Here is a 16,484-nt window from a genome sequence, read left to right as displayed (position 1 = left end):
ATCAGCCACACCGTCAGGGGCTTGTTCACCTGCATATCTACCAACGTGATATATGCCATCATGTGCCAGCAATGCCCCTCTGCCATATAGATTGGCCAAACTGGACAATCTCTATGCAAAAGAATAAATGGACACAAATCTGACACCAGGAATCATAACGTTCAAAAACCAGTGGGAGAACACTTCAGCCTCTCTAACCACTCAGTGACAGACTTGAAGGTGGCAATTTTGCAATAAAAAAAACTTCAAAAACAGACTCCAAAGAGAGACTGCTGAACTTGAATTAATATGCAAATTAGATACAATTAACTCAGGGCCATAACAATGGCCCAACTATTCCCAGACTGGGAATAGTTGGGCCATTACACTAATTGAATCTATTTTCCCAAGTTAAATTCTCCTCACACCTTCTATGGGTCATCTCGATTATCACTTCAAAGGTTTTTTTTCTCCTGCTGATAACTCATCTCAGTTGATTGGCCTCTTACAGTTGGCATGGCTACTTCCACCTTTTCATGTTCCCTGTATGTATAAATATCTTCTTTCTGTGTGTTCTAGTCTATGCATCCGAAGAAGTGGGCTGTAGCCCACAAAGGCTTATGCACAAATAAATTTGTTAGTCTCTAAGGTGCCACAAGTACTCCTGTTCTTTTTAAGAACGTGTAATTTTAAACTCATTGATAGTCCCACTGAAGTAAATTGAGTGACTCAAGTAGTTAAAGTTAAGCACACACTTAAGTAATTTGCTGAATAGCGGCCCAAGAGATCAAGTCCATTCTGGTTTTCTTCCACTCTCCTGTAATTTTGTTTAGTCAATTGCACATTTTTGGTCTTGACCTGTGAGGCTGATGCCCTTAAGTCACAATCTCCCTTCTGGGATTTTCCAGGGGTAGGAAAGATTTATATATTAACGAGCAAGCCCATAATTAGTTTTTGATTAAATGTTTTTTTGTTAGAAAATGCTGATTCATCAAAAGTGAAATTTTTAGTGGAAACTTACTGGTTTCAATGAAAATGTCTCCTGGGGTAGCCAGCCCAGAATAGTCAAGAGCTCAGTGGTTTTGGTGCTAATCTAGGACATAGGAAAAGGGTTCCAGTCCTTGCTGTGACTAATTCTGAGCAGGGACTTGAACCTGAGTTTCCCATCTCTCAGGTGAATGCCTTAACCGTGGGCTATAGAGTCAGCCTCTCTCTGTAACCCAGTGAATGTTTGTTTATTTATACAAAGTGGAACAGAGAATCAGAGAGGCTGACTCTGTTGACTGGTAGTTAGAGCACTCATTTGGGGTGTGGGAGACCCTGGTCCGACTCAGGCAGAACAGAGACTTGAACCCACGTCCCTAGCATTCTGGGATGGAATGCACTCTCGTGTTTTTTATGAATAATTTCAAAAGTTGTAGTTCTGATATGAAACAAAAACAATGTCAAAACCTCATTTTTTTCCCTGAAATGGAATTCTTGTCTTCAGGCCAGTTCTAATGTTAATTGCTTGCCTTGTTATGAATCGTATGCAGTCTAGTATTTTTTCCACACTGAAAACTAACTTTAATTCTTTTTTTATACCAGAATGTTAATTTTACCTATGTATTCAGCTTCCACTTCTCAGAAAGGTGGAGTAATTGTGCCAATGGGAGAGCACTCTCCTGACGGCATAGAGCGTTTTCACCAGATGTGCTATAGCGGTGCAACTGCATTGGTGCACTTCTAGCGTAAACCTGCCCTAAGAGGTTAAAGATGAAAAATTCCTTAAAATGCCAGAAAAGAATAGCAAAAATTATCTTGTGGGTGGTTGATACAACTTATATATGTAGATAAAGACAAGTTAACATTTCTGTTCAATAACAGTTACTTTTAATATGTTGTTTTCCTCTTCTTACAAAATGTGTAAATCTGTTTGTTTTACTGTGTATACAGGTGTCTCCTTTCTATAAAGACCAGAGGTAAAATATTGTTTTTGACCTGTTTCTTAGCATGATTTTGACACCTGTCCACACAGTGCAGACCAAGTTCTAACATAACATGGTTGAAGTCCAGCACTGTTTATCAATTGTTTAAACACTATCAATTTAGTGGTGTGGCGGAGAGGAAGACTTATGATTTAATCACTCTTCCCTTTTCAAGTTTTAATCTCTTGTTGTATCTGAATTCGTCAAAGACCTCTAGCAAAAGGAAGGAAATTAAATCTGATATTACTGGTATTTCTAATGGAAAAACAGGCAGATTATTTACAAGAGTAAAAGACAATTTATTTAGTTTGTAAACTCTTCAGGAAAGGGGCTACTCAGGTTGGTACAGTGGCCCGGGACATTGGCATTCTCAGTTGGTCCCTAGGTCACTAGCATAATACAGTTAATAAATAATAATTATAGTGATTGATGTATACTGAGAAAGCACCACCTTGGGGTCATAGTATAAGGCGGGGAGTCAGGTATTCTGAGTTCTCTTCTTCTTCCCTCCATCAGTTACTGTAGGCTTGATTCTGCCGTCCTTACTCATGCTGAGTAGTACTTATGAGAGCACTGCCTACTCAGCACAACGAAGGGTAATAGAATCAGGCTGTGTGTGCTCTTGACCAAGTCTTAAACTTCCCAGTGCTTCAATTTCCCTATCTGTGAAAAGGGGATGACAGTACTTGCCTACCTCACAATAGTGGCATGAAAATTAATATTTTTACAGTGATTTGAGCTCTTTAGTTAGAAGATACTATAATTGAAAAATAAAATGTTTTATTAATAAAAACACTGTAGTATTGTAAATGTATACGGTGTTCTACAAAGATCAAGTAAGACATATATTTCCAAACCCAAGTCACAGGCTGACCATTCTGGGAAAGAAGGAAAACAAAGAGAGATTATTGGTGAGGAAAGATTCCTGAGAGAAGTGAGTTTTGGAGGAGAAGGAGAGAGAAGGGGCTTGGTGGTGAGGAAATGGGATAATGCCCCAAGCATTTGGGGGCAACATAATGGCAAACATGAAGTTAGAAGAATGAAAAAAAAAGAAAGAAAAAAGAGGAGGATTTAGGAGAATAAGGAATGAGAGGGGAGAAAAGACAGGAGATAAAGGTAGGAGCAGCATCATGTAGGTCCTTTGAAGTGTCAGAAGAAGGAGCTTGGCTTTGATATAATAAGGGGCAGGAAACCAGTGGATGAAGGAGGAGTGACATGTTCAGAGCAGTGGGAAAGGACATGATTATATGAGCAGTATTTTGGCTGTGGTTGGTAGAGAAGTGGTGTAGGCCAGAAAGTAGAATATGACAGTAGTCAAGGCACAAGGTGGCCATGGCATGAGCAATGGCAATGAAGGTGGACGCAACTACTGACAGAACTCATTGAGAGACTACATATGTGGGAAAGGGGAGCAAAGTCTTGAAAATTACATTACACTGCAAGCCTAGGAGAAAAGAAGGATATTGGTGGTGTTAATGAAGGTATGAGATGAGATTTTTGCCATTTGGGGAACTCATACTTTCCCGGTCAATGGGAATTAGGTGCCTAAGAGACTTTTGAAAATGGGATTTAGGCACCCAAGTCACTTAGGTGCTTTTGAAAATTTTTGCTCTGATCAAGTATAGGAACACCTTAATCATTCTCTGTGTGACTATGTGTATAAAAGTGCGGGGAGGGGGGATGATGAAGAAAGATACAGGAGAGAATTAAGTCTTTCTAACACTGTTGCTATTTATTATGTTCACAATGTATTAGAGAACTAGCTTTATCCAGATAAGTGTGTAACTACTGAAACTTGGACAGATTCTTCAGACATATGAATAAATGTAGAAAATAAAAGCATTAAAATAAAGGAAACAGAAAAAGAAAATCCATAGTGTTTGAATGATTAACTATGTTGCTTCTAGCCATGCTTTCTGTGCTAGCATATGTTGTGTAAGTAGTTAAGTGGCTTCTATTTAATGGCTAAATCATTTTTAGTACATTTCCGCAATTATTGCTTTCATGCTGAATTGTTAATAGAATCACTTTGGTAGCATATTAAAAGTACTGCATACCATAGTGCTCATTTACTTCAAGAGCTAGGGTTTCCTTGAAATCATATTGTGCTGCATAATTATAGTTTGCAGACTAAAAGTTTTATTTTACAGATTGAAAATCTGCATTTCTGTGATGATATGCATTACAGGGGTTTCATGTGTAGGTATTTATTGGGAAATTTATATCTTTCAATAGGCTATGCCTGATTTCACAGCTTAAAAAGTAGGCTATGTTATGTGAAAATAATAAACCTATCACAGTTGGCAATGGCAACAGCATTCTCACTGCTGCGATTTTAGTATGTAACAAAAGTATTATTTATTGTTTCCTTGGACATTTAGATTTTTATATACAATACTTTAAAAAAAACTTTTGCAATATGTTATTTGACAGCAGAATATATTTAAAGAATCCAATTCATGATTATAAAAAGTGGAAGAAATAGAGGATATAGTGTAAAATATGTAATGATACTATACATTTTATATTCGCAAAAAATTCAGTGAACAAAAATAAATGTTAATTATTTGTATTTCTTTTCTTTATTGTGTGTCTGCTTACTGAAAGAGTGGTATGTGGTTCACAATACTTAGCAACAGTCTTCTTAGTAGTAGGCAACTTGAGGACTGCTATCTGAAAGATGATTGCCCAGAGGCAAGTGGGCAGAGTCACTTAGAAGGAAAAATTTCTACAAGACGGGTAGGTCTTAGCTCCTATAAGGGCTTTAAAAATGAAAACCATGAATCTTAAATTGGATCTGGAAACAAACAGCTTATATTGTGTATGGAGCACTGCTGGTATTGTGTGCTCTCCTGTTTTTAATGTCTAAGAAGCAGGCTGCTGCATTTTGTACCAGCTGAAGCTTTTCATTTGGCCATTACTTTGATCTGCAAGTAGATTCTGTTGCAGCGATCTAACCTAGGGGTAATGAATGCAGGAATCATCATAGCTGACTGAGAAGAATGAGCTTAATCTCTTGGTCATTTGAATATAAAAGAGGCATTCCCGTCCACCATTGTTGTCTGTTTCTCCAGTAGTAGGCACAGTGCTGTCTTGTTGATGGATTGGTTGTATCTGCTGAAAATGAGACACAAGTTAGGATGTTTTTTAAGTAGTAGTATGTATGAAATGTATATGCCCTTCAGTTTAGAAATAAATCTCATGGGTTATTTTGGTTTGTCTTCGGATTTTTTAAAACAAATTGTTGATTTAGGCAGTCCTGACACTTCCCACTTGGGGAGAAAGCCCATGCCAGATTGCTGTGTTACTGCTCTGGCACTCTGCCCTGATGCCCTGTGCATGGGTTCGTAAGTTGCAGGTCTCCACAGTTTCACTTCATTTACCCAATCTGATTCTGTTGTCTTCTTTTAAAATACATTTCTGCTCCTTCAGACAAAGGAATTGCATTCAAACTTAATTTAAGCAAGCTGCTGAAGTCCTAAAATTTTGTTAGTCCCATCTGGAATTTCATTAGATCCTTTCTGCTTACTAAGGTATTTAGCTGTTGAAATTTTTTGAATGATTTCACATATGAGAATTTAAAATTTACTCCATTAACATTACAATAGGTAGCTAATATGGTATGCTCATCTTAAGCTGTGATACCGTATAGCAGTGGAGATCTGTGATCCTTGAAACATTTTTTTTTAAAAATTTCTTTCTTTTAGTAAATTATATTTCTGGGAAGTTAAAAGCTTTATGTATGCAGTATCTTAGTATTTAAATATTTTGGACTTTTTCCACATTTGGGACCAGGTATTGGAAATGGGGTGCCTTAATTGTTCCTGCAAAATGTAGTTTTTGTTGCTTTCTTCTGGACTCTCTCCAATTTATCCACATCTTTCCTAAAGTGTGGCAACCCGAACTGGACATAGTACTCCAGCGGAATCCTCACCAGTGCTCAGTTGAGTGGAATAGTTACCTACCAACGTCCGTTTGAGGCCTCAACCAAAATCAGGGCTCTACTGTTCAGGATTCTAAGGCTAGAAGGGATGACTGTGATCTTCTAGTCTGACTTCCTGTATAACCCAGGCTATAGGTTTTCCCTGAAATAATTTGTTTTAAGTAGAGTATATCTTTTCAGTAAAATATCCAATCTTGATTTAAAAATGGTCAGTGATGGAGAATCAACCGCAGCCCTTGGTAAATGGTTCTAATGATTAATGACCCTGACTTGTTAAAAATGTACATCTTATTTCCAGTTTGAATTTGTCTAACATCAATTTCCAGCCATTGGATCTTTTTATACCTTTGTCTGCTACACGAAGAGCCCATTATTAACTATTTGTTCCCCTTGTAGGTACTTACACACTGTGATCAAATAAGCTCTTAATCTTCTGTTTGTTAAACTAAATAGATTGAGCTCCTTAAATCTGTCACATAAGGCATGTTTTCCAATCCCTTAATCATTCTTGTGGCTCTTCTCTGAACCCTTCCCAATTTATTATCAACCTTCCTGAATTGTGGACACCAGAGCTGGACAGAATATTCTAGCAGTAGTCACAGAAGTACCAATGCAGAGGTAATATAACCTGCCTACCCCTACTTGAGATTCCTGTCTTTCCAAGGATCACATTAGCTCTTTTGGCTACAGTATAGTACTAAAACAACAAGGAGTCCGGTGGCACCATATAGGCTAACAGATTTAGCAGATTTATTTATTTATCTACAATCCATCCTGGACAATGCTCCCTCACTTTCACAGGCCTTGGGTGGCAGGCCAGTCCTCGCCCACAGACAACCTGCCAACCTGAAGCATATTCTCACCAGTAACTGCACACAGCACCATAGTAAATCTAACTCAAGAACCAATCCCATGCAACAAACCTTGATGCCACCTCTACCCACATATCTACACCAGCGACACCATCACAGGACCTAACCAGATCAGCCACACCATCACCGGTTCATTCACTTGCACATCCACCAATGTAATATACGCCATCATATGCCAGCAATGCCCCCTGCTATGTACATCGGCCAAACTGGACAGTCTCTACAGAAAAGGATAAATGGACACATATCAGAGTAGGAGAACACTTCAGTCTCCTGACACACGAATACGCATTTAAAGGTATGCCATCCTTCCAGCCCAAAAAAAACTTCAGACCAAGACTCCAGAGAGAAACTGCTGAGCTTCAGTTCATCTGCAAATTTGACACCATCAGCTCAGGATTAAACAAAGACTGTGAATGGCTTGCCAAATACAAAAGCAGTTTCTGCTCCCTTAGTTTTCACACCTCAACTGCTAGAAGAGGGCCTCATCCTCCCTGATTGAACTAACCTCATTATCGCTGTCCTGCTTCTTGCTCACCTATATATACCTGCCCCTGGAAGTTTCCACTACATGCATCCGACAAAGTGGGTATTCACCCACAAAAGCTCATGCTCCAAAACGTCTGTTAGTCTATAAGGTGCCACAGGACTCTTTGCTGCTTTTACAGATTTATTTGGGCATAAGCTTTCATGGGTAAAAAACCCACTTCTTCAGGTGCTACCTCCTGATATTAGTATCATACTAGGAGCTTATATTCAGCTGATTATCTATCAGGAAACACCCCTCCCTGTCTTTTTCAGGGTCACTGCTTCTCAGGATAGAGTTCTAAAAGTATGGTCTGCAGTCTTTATTATAAGATTATACATATATATTTGGCTGCATTAAGATACATATGGTTTGCTTTCACCCATCTTCCCAAGCAATCCAGATCAGACTAAATCAATGGCCTGTCCTCTTCATTATTTACCACTCCTTCAATCTTTGTGTTACCCACAAATTTAATCAGTGATGATTTTATGGTATCTTCTGGGTAAAACATATAGGTAAAACAGATAAAAACATTAAATAACGTAGGGCCGTGAACTGTTCCCTGCTGGACTCCACTGTTAACAAAGACTTGATAATTCTCGGTTTAAACATATATTTTGAGACCTAACCATTCTTTAATACATTTAATGCCATTTTAAGTTTGTATCATTCTAGTTTCTTAATCAAAATACTGTGCAGTACCAAGTCAAGTGCCTTATAGGTCTAAATATTAACACTATTAACATCTTATAAGCATATCATGTATTACATGTCATACATATTAACATCAACAATTTTACGTTTATCTACCAAACTTGTAATCTCATTTAAAAAAAAGAGACCAAGTTAGTTTGGCAGGAGCTATTTTCCATAAATCTGAGTTGATTTGTCATTAATTTTATTACCATCCTTTAGGCCTTTATTGAGTCCTCTATAAGCTGTTCCATTATTTTGCCTAAGGATCAAGATCAGGCTGAAAGGCCTATAATTATTCCAGTCATTTCATTTGCTCTTTTAAAACTTTGGCACATTTCCTTTCTTCTAGTCTTCTGGAACTACTATATTCTGAAAGTTACTGAAAATCAACATTAACAGTATTAACATTTATCAGAGTTCTAGTCATTGATCAATATGTAATAACAGACAGTCCCTGCTACAAGAGTGTACAGTCTAAACAGAAAAGACAGAGTGTGGGAGGAAGACAGTATTATCATCATCCAAATATTACCAGACATGGAATTGAGGCACAGAGGGATTAAGTGATTTGTCAAAGGTTACACGGAAGTCTGTAATATAAACGGGAACTGAACCCAGATTTCTTGAGTCCTGGACTAGTGCTTTAATCACAAGAATATCTCCTTCTTCTAAAGACTAATTTCATCCATATTCATATGATGATAATTTCAGACAATCATGAACAAGCTAAACTGTGTCTGAGCCCCTTATTTATCAAGTTCAATGCATGGCTTGACATACGTGAATCCTCTCATTGTCTGGCCATGCTGAAAGGACAGAAAACATTTGACATGGGTTTAATCAGGCTACAACTTTATTATTATATGTCTGGGACTACCCAGCAGATAACAGTGTACAGTGCAGATAACCCCATGTTTACCATTCCCGGGGGATGAGTCAGCGACCACGCTGACTTCTTTTGCAGCAGTTTTCTTCTTCACCCTCTTCTCCCCCACCAGCCATAAAGCTCTGTTTCCTTTATTTGGCCAGCCAGCCAAACACTCCCCTGCTTAAAGGTGAAGAGCAGTCATTGCAAAGGTCCCTGTATCTTGGGAATTAATGTTGTCCTGACAAAATTTATGACAGTTCATTTAAAGGCACTCAGTACTTGTAAGCTCAAGTTTCTTACATAAGGTTATTTTGGTGGGGGGTCAGTGATTTCAACTTACAGAGTGAACGAGTTAAGTTTTATTTACATGGGAGGTTTCTTTCTTGGAGTCAGTGATTTCAACTCAGAGTGAGTAAGTTGCCAGATAATCCACTTTAAATCAAATTTATAAGGATAAGGAGATGCTATGGACTCTTCCTAGATTGTTTTTGAAAGTTGTGAAAGATTTTTAGTTTTATTTGCAGGTGTTTCCCCTATGCCTATATGCCTATTTTGGTGAAGTCCTTCTTCACAACCTTGATGATTAAAGGTCTATCTTCTGGGGTCAATGCTATCTCTATGGTGACCATATCAAATGGCTCTCTCACTACTGTATTCTGGTAGGCATGTACCTGGAAGGTTCTCTCATGGCTCATGCTATCCACAGCAGGGCAAATTTGGTTGTCATATGCAATAACATTTCTGTCTAGAGTATGCAAAACAGCCATATAGTCCTCCATATATATAAATTAAAAATAACCTGTTGCTTAGAGTTAGTTTCTATTGAGGAATCCCATATTAATCTCTAGGTTATGAATAAGCTGTTTTTGAAATAAGGGAGTCCAAACTCTGGCTGTCCCCCAAATTTAGATTAGTTTAGGAAGTCTCTTACTTGAGTTGGTCAATTTGTGAAAGATTTTGCTTTTATTAAGACACACATTTGAGGCTCTCTCTGTTTATGCCTCTTGTAATCCTTTGGAGATACTATATCACTTCTTTAATTAAAAAAAGGTTTTTAATGTTGGTCAGTTCTTTTTATTTTGAGTCATCCTAAAGCTAATTACTCTCCAAAAATGAGAATCCTGGGTAGATAGAATCTTTAAAGAAAGAGAAACTTTCTTGCTTATGATTCTACATAAGATATAATTGCTCAAGATTCTCATTCAGCCATCCATCCAGCAGGTCAGTCACTTGAAGAGGGAGGAGGACTGGCTGCCTTGGACAGAGCAATGCTGGGCAGGCTCAGGGGAGTGAGAGTGAGCTCCTGGCTGATGGCTGGCATGCTGAGGCCCTGAGACAAGGACAGAGAAGGTGCTGGTGCTGCGGGGAAGTGGCCCAGGGAAGTAGACTGAGAGGTTTGAGGGGACTCAGCATGTGGTTGCCATCTACAGGGTCCCTGGGCCAGGACCTAGAGTAGTGGGCAGGCCTGGGTCCCTCTTTCTAGCTCTAATCACCACTGAGAAGTGGCTGGACAGTGGACTGCTATTCCCCTGGAAGGGGGATACAGCCGGAGGGCTGGGTGATATAAGTATGTGTGATACAGCCAAGTGTGATACTGCCAGAGGGCTGTGTCCTGAAGAGGACGCTGTGGTACTTGAGGCAACACAGATTGAGGAGTGGAGGTGATGGTGGGCAAGACACCACCAGAAGAGAGTGCACGGCTAGCAGAGCTGATACCTGGGACATCCAATAGGAGGTGCTGCAATGGTGAGTCGCACCCTGTTACACAAACAAACAAAAGAAGAATGCCCTGTGGATGTAAGAAAAATTCAAAAGAAAAATATACTGACCAAGGGCTGAGATGATGGCAGTGACAGTTCATGTTGTGTGACTGAGCAGTTTTATGTGTAGGTATCTCACAGGCTAACAGTAATTACTACTACCACAGAGGACCAGAAAGCTTTTGAACTGGGGAGTTCCATCCTGTCTTGCTGATAGCTGAGGTCTCTTATCTTTATAAAAGTGTGTGTGTGTAAGATTTACAATTAAAATATTTTTAAAAAATACAGATGAACTGAGTGCTTCAGAAGTAATTGAGTGTATGTGATTATAATCTTTAACTTGAATATTATTCTTCATATTTTTTTATTTGAAAAGAAATTCCTAGACATAAGTACAATACTGAATAACTGAATGTTATTGATATTTTGACAGGCAAATCCGATCTTTTGCATCAGACTTATGGTCAGGTGAAATGCAGTACAGTTCGTAGAAGTTTTCTAAGTAGTATACATCAGAAAATCAAAGCAGGGAAGGAAACTGAAATGTTTAATCCTACTTAATGCTTCAAAGGGTAGGCAGCATAATAGGTAAAGCTTAAGTGTATTTTTAGGTGATTGGATTCCAATTACTATATATGTAAAATTAAAATAACCTCTCACACTGGTGATTATTGCAATGATAGTGACCTTATACATTAACATACATTTGATGTTCATTATGAAACAGCATACTCTTCTGCTCTTAGGACTACATCCTTCTCTTCTATATCAAATCTTTGGGCATGTGGGTTCCAGGTGACTCTGGGGAAGGAATCCTCCTCCCCCAGGACACCATTCTGATACTCCACAGCTAGATCGGTATAGTAGCAGATCCACAGGTTCTGCTCCCATTCCTTTGGGAAAGCTGGTTCCATGGCATCTGGGCTTTTTGTTGTTGTTGTTGTCCTTGGGGTAGGAGGCAGGATTTCCTTTGTGAACCGTTTCTTGGATGTTGATCTGAGGAGCACCTTCTTAGCAAGAAGTAGTTGTGATGTAATTTTAGCTGTGACAGAAGCCAGGCAAATAAGTGGTAAAGAATTACATGGGTGAAAATTTTATATACCTGCTATACTGAAATCTTTATTGTTCTTTGCCTTTCTCCAGCATTACTGAAGTGGTCAGGGTCAGAGGAAGAAACAATTAGCTGATCTCTGGGCCCTTTGTCTAAATATAAAAAGAAAATTAAAAACAAAAAAATATGAAAACTTGGCAAATGGGATTTTTAAAATGAAAATAGATAAAATATATTAACCTATAAAGTAATTTTTTCCATTTGTTTCCATGTTTTCCAAAATCTTCCTTTGTTAAATTCATTTTCATGATTTTTCATTTCTGGCTGATGCTTTGTTTCCTTGGTAGCTAGGTATGACATTGCTCCCTACCTTTATTTAAAAAAAAAGAAGGGAGGGGTGTATCTTTGATCTGAGTGTCAGTATGCAAATAGAAAGTGAAAAATAATAATACGTTTCTGTATTTAAACAAATGCCAGTCTTTATGCAAAAATCTGTTGAAACATTTATAGCATTGAAAATTTGGCATGTGATTCTAGCATCCAGCTGCTTAAGCTCCTCACATCTTGCTGTTTAGAAAGTCAATTTATTTTTTTACAGAACTTATGTTCTTATACAGATAAATTTGAGACTATCACAAAATGAGACACAGTAATCAATTTAAACTCAGCAGTTGTCTGCTATTAATTGCCATTTAGACACATTTAAATGCAACACTTGTGATGGTTCTGATTCATAAAATGTTAAAAGATATTTGTAATGGACAAAAAGTCCTGAACTCCACATGTAGGAATGAGAACTTTTATTATTTTTCAGGTAAGCACCTTATCTTTTTATTAAGTACCTCTCCTCCTGTCTCAAGGTCCTGCCATCCCTCACATACTATTATACGTATGGAAGTCAAAGAAAAAAGGTATGTGTGCTCTAGCAGAGAGTACATAATATTAATATTTATTAAATTAAGAAGATTGGGTAGTAAATTGCAATAAGTAGAGGCATTAATTTGAATGTCTGGAGGGACTGAAACATGGTATTTAATCTATATAGATTTTGTTCATTGCTATTTGACAGTAGATAAGTAAAGATTTAAAGCAAATTCAAGCTTTGATATCAAAAGATAGAAGCATAAAAGTGTAGAGCTGGAAGGGACCTTGAGAAGACATCCAGTCCAGCCACCTCTGTTGAGGCAGGACCAAGTAAACCTAAATAATCTGACAGGTTTTTGGACAGCTAGTTCTTAAAATTCTCTAGTGATGGAGATACCACAACCTCCTTTGGAAACGTATTCCAGAATATAACTACTCTTATAGTTAGATATTGTAATATCTAATTTAAATCTCCCTTGCTGCAGTTTAAGCCATTACTACTTGTCCTACCTGCACTGGACAAGGAAAACAATGTATCATTGTCCTCTGTATAACAGCCTTTAATATTCTTGAAGACTATCAGATCTCCTCTGTCTTCTTTTCTCAAGATTAAGCATGCTCAAGTTCTTTAACCTTTCTTTGGGCAGGTCAAGTTTTCTAAATATTTTATCATTTTTGTTACTCTCCTTTGTACTCTCTCCAGTTTGTCCACATCATTCCTAAAGTCCTGGCTGTACTCTAGCAGAGGCCTCACCAGTGTTGAGTAGATTGGGAAAATTACCTTCTGTGTCTTACATACAACACTCCTATTAATACACCCGATGCATCACATTTTTGACTCCTATTTAATTTGTGATCCACTGTAACCCCCAGTCTCTTTCAGCCGTACCACCACTAGCCAGTTATTCCCCATTTTGTAGTTGTGCATTTGATTTTTCCTTCCTAAGTGAAATACTTTACACATGTGTTTATTGAATTTTATCTTGCTGATTTCAGACCAGTTCTCCAATTTGGACAGGTTGTTTTGAATTCTACTCCTGTCCTCCAAAATGCTTACAATCCCTCCCAGCCTGGTGTCATCCACAGATTTTTTAAGCGTCCTTTCCACTCCATTATCCAAGTCATTAATGAAAATATTGAATAATGTGGATCCAGGACTGACCTCTGTGGAACTCCATTGGATATGCCCTCCCACTTTAACAGCAAACCATTGATAACTACTCTTTGAGTATGGTCTTTCAGCTAAATGTGCACTCACTTTATAGTAATTTCATCTAGACCACATGTCTCTGGTTTGCTTTTGAGAATGCTGTGTGGAACTGTTTCAAAATCCTTACTAAAATTAAAATATATCACACCTACAGCATCTCTCTAGCCACTAAGCCAATAACTATGTCAAAGAAGGAAATTAGGTTGGTTTAGCATGATATGCTCTTGACAAATCCATGATGGCTATTCCTTATAACCCTATTATCCTCTAGGTGCTTACAAATTGACTGTTTAATTTATTCCAGTATCTTTCCAGATATTGAAGTTAGGCTGACTGGTCTATAATTCTCTTGGTCTCCTTTATTCCCCTTTTTATATACGTATTATGTTCACGCTTCTTTAGTCCTTTGGGACCTCATCCTCCATGAGTTCTCAAAGATAATTGCCAATGGTTCAGAGATACTTAAGGAACTAGCTGAAGCTATCTTAGGATAAATTGAATCAGGCCCTGTTGACTTGAATATATCTAACTTATCTAAATATTCTTTAAACTGTTCTTTTCCTATTTTGGCTTGCATTTATTCCCCCTTGTTGTTAACATTAATTGTGTTGAGTATCTGGTCACCATTAGCCTTTTTACTGAAGAGTGAAGCAAAATAGGTATTAAACACCTGATGTGCCTTGATGACATCTGTTATGAGATCTCCTTCTCTTAGCTTTGTATTTCTCTTGCTCCTACTGTACCTAAAGAACCTCTTCTTATTGCCTTTTATGCTCCTTGCTAAGTGTAACTCATTTTGTACCTTAGCCTTTTTGCTTTCATCCCTACGCTATAGGTGTCTAATTTAATTTATTTTTAAGGGAACTTAACACACATTCTTGCATTTTTACAACATGTCAATAAAAAGTCTAAAAGCATCTTTGCAAGCAAAACTTTTTTGTTTTAGCAAACTGTTCTCTTCTTTTAAGCATGTAAAACTGTTGAATCGTTTGTTCTGATCTAGGAACTCCTCTTGAGTGCCAACCTTTGGGCTTCTAATTGTAGATGAGGCTGCTAGTGAAACCTACCTTTTGTTTAAAGACTTCGGTAAAGGTACAATGTGTACTGTAATGGCTGAGAACCAAAGCCAGTGCTGTCATGACTACCCAATATGTAACTCCTGACTTGATTTATGTATGGCTTGAACAAGAGTAATCTTTGCTACCATTTATTTCATTAAAATGAAAGCAACGGTTTATGATCCTTAGTTATGCCTTCTGCCTCCCCACTCAGTTAGTTATTTTTATATACACATTAAGAACATTTGTGTTTTAAAGATTCTCCTCATGTCTTGTGTTAACATGCTGTATCTCTGTGTATTGTATTAATATATTATAGAGTGTTCCTTTTGGCAAGCTTTACTTTCTTGAGTTCCAGCTTCATATGTATAGGATACTGTACATCAGAATAACAATTACTTGTGGACTGAATTAGATTTTTTTTTTTTTACATGTAAGTCCTGACATTGTGACACACACTGCTATCTGGTCTTTACATAGCAATTTTCTCTGGGATACCATGCTGAGCTTGTTTCATAGAAATGTACCCAAGTACTAATTTGCTTACTATACATGTTACTAAGTAAGTTGTTACCCGGGCTGCCCGGGAGGGGCAAATGGGGCACTTTGCCCCAGGCCTCGCAGGGGCCCCCATGAGATTACAGTATTCTATAGTATTACAACTCTTTTTATGGAAGGGGCCTCCGAAATTGCTTTACCCCAGACCCCCTGAATCCTCTGGGCAGCCCTGGTTGTTACGTACCCTATGTTCTGTTTAAGGACGTTGTCAATATACTTAGACTGTTTTTACTATGCAGTTGGTCATGTCCTCAGCTGGTGTAAATTGGTGTAACTCCATCTGTTTCAATGGAACTACACTAATTTATATTAATTGAGAATCTGGCTTGCTATGTTTTAATGGCCTCCTGAAATTCCTAAGTTACACTCACCTATTTGACATCTAGCATCTTGAGGAAAATGTTTAACCCATTAGTGCCCCAGTTAAGCAAGTTTAAAAGTATTTGTAGGATTGTGGTCTAGGTGGGTCCAAATCCTTCAATCTTTTCACCCTCAAAGTTTCTAGCAATGTATCTTTTAAAAATTTCCACTAAAATATTCTTGTTATAGATAAAGTTTCTTCAAATGACACCTATTGTTTCACCTGCTTTTTACTGTTAACTTGCAAATTTTTAACTTGACTCTAGAATGCGGTAGATATTATTTATATTATGGCAACACTTTGAGGTCTCAGTCAGGATCAGTAGCTATGTGAGGGACTGTTCACATGAATTAAGTTATAGAAATGCGCATGTGTGCCTAAGTTAAAAGCAGTTGGAGCATCAAAAAATTATATATGATCAACTTCTGCTCTTGGATACATGTGTGCATCTCTGAAAGTAAAATCTGACCTGTGAGTGAAGAGGGGGAAGGAGGATGTGAAGATTAGCTACCACATGTGTACAGTTTAATGAGTTTGATACAGAAATCACTAGGTGGAGTTCAGTGGCCTGTGTTATGCTGGAGATCTAGAAGATCAAAATGGACTCTCCTGACATTGACTCTCTGAATGTTATATCCTTGAGGACAGCCAGTTCAGGAAGAAATCACTTGATGCCAGACAGCAGACAGCTAACAAAACTGCAATTTATTTACAGACACAGAGCTCGCCTAACCGGCCGAAGCTGGCTGAGCTATCCCCTAATAATCT

The 16,484-nt window shown here is 38.0% G+C and overlaps 1 protein-coding gene across 5 annotated transcripts in view; it reads left to right on the top strand.

Moving 5' to 3' along the window:
- Positions 1-16,484, top strand: part of STPG2 (sperm tail PG-rich repeat containing 2) — a 436,725-nt gene that overhangs the window by 103,373 nt on the left and 316,868 nt on the right. The window lies entirely within an intron of this gene.

The sequence above is a fragment of the Chelonoidis abingdonii genome, chromosome 5 (assembly GCF_003597395.2).
Source record: "Chelonoidis abingdonii isolate Lonesome George chromosome 5, CheloAbing_2.0, whole genome shotgun sequence".
Taxonomy (NCBI): Eukaryota; Metazoa; Chordata; order Testudines; family Testudinidae; genus Chelonoidis; species Chelonoidis abingdonii.
The sequence above is the reverse complement of the archived record's forward strand: the minus strand, read 5'-3'. Positions and strand labels throughout refer to the sequence as shown.